At 44.3% G+C, this 1265-nt stretch overlaps 1 non-coding gene and 1 pseudogene across 1 annotated transcript; both read left to right on the forward strand.

Annotated features, from left to right (window-relative positions):
* The first annotated feature begins 140 nt into the window (after positions 1 to 140).
* Positions 141 to 1265, forward strand: part of LOC102386712 — a 3059-nt pseudogene continuing 1934 nt past the window's right edge.
* Positions 825 to 1016, forward strand: LOC112550402. The gene has a single exon (XR_003094219.1). It is a non-coding gene; the product is annotated as a U2 spliceosomal RNA (small nuclear RNA).

Here is a 1265-nt window from a genome sequence, read left to right on the forward strand (position 1 = left end):
TTGGAGGGGTTAGGGTGGGAGGGATTGAGAGAGGCAAAGAGTGTCTTAAGGGAAATTCGGGGGAGGGATAGCATGGCAGACATAGGGGAGCTGACGGAAGGCCAGGTGGGCAGGGTTTGGAAAGGGATAGTAGGAAAAAAATGGAAAGGGGAGCACGAAGAGTTTGCGTGGAGAGTCGTCAAGAAGGTAATTCCGGTAAGGGCCGAGCAAAGGAAATGGGGTTTGTTGCGGTCGGGGGAGTGCCCGAGGGAACTGTGCGGGAGGGAGGAGACTGTGGTGCACGTTTTATGGGAGTGTTTTTATGCACAAAGGGTGTGGCAACGAGTGGCAAGGTTTTGTAAGGCGGTAGGGTGGGGGGACTGCGTGTGCTACGAGGGAGCACTGTATGGGTTGGTAAAGCAGAAGGCGAGGGAGTGGGAAATTAGAATCTTACTGTTGTGTACAAGGGTGGCCATTTGGAAAACAAGGTGTCTGTTGGTGCAAAAGGGGTTATATTTTACTTCGCGGGAATGTGTGTTTTTGGCGTATGCAGAATTGGAATACTATCGGAAGAAAGGGGAAGGGGAGTGGAAAGATGTCGATTGGAGAAAATTGTTTGGGTAGAAGGGAGGCGGGGGAAAAGAAGGGCGAAAAGGACTGATATACTGTATATTTATGTGTTTGGTGTTTTGTTTTGGAGCAAATGATGTAAACGAGTATCTGTTTGGGATTTATGTGACGATGGGGACATGTTGTTCAGGTTGTTGAAACAAGGGAAAATGGGGTTTTTGATGTACTGACCTGTAAGTGAAGAAGCTGGTGTTTTTGGCTTTGTGATGATTTGGATACTTTTCTAATAAAAACAAAAACAAAAACAAAAAAACCTGTTCTTATCAGTTGCAATATCTGATATGTTCTCCAATGGAGAGCTGTGTAGCGAGCTTATTTTCGTTCTTTGGAGTTGGACTTGAAGCTTGCTTTTTCCTCTCTTTGCGTCAGCCTGGTATTGTAGTGCTTCCGGGAGTGGTGCCTTTTCCCCCTTTGGGGGTATATAGTAGTACCAAAAATAGAACTTGATGTTTTAAGGAAAAACGGGTAGAAGAGTTTTGTCTCATGGTTATGTGGCTTTTCCTGTATTTGAATAGAAAGTGTGATTGTCAATTGAAATTGTGGTCCTAAGATGCCCAAAGTTTTCTGTTCCCTGTTCTTTTTCTCTTTCTTGACCTTCTGTTTTCCTACTTTTACTCTTACGTTTTCACTAATATCTTCTCACACTTTTAATTTCT

This window comes from Alligator sinensis, unplaced genomic scaffold (assembly GCF_000455745.1).
Source record: "Alligator sinensis unplaced genomic scaffold, ASM45574v1 scaffold150_1, whole genome shotgun sequence".
NCBI lineage: Eukaryota > Metazoa > Chordata > Crocodylia > Alligatoridae > Alligator > Alligator sinensis.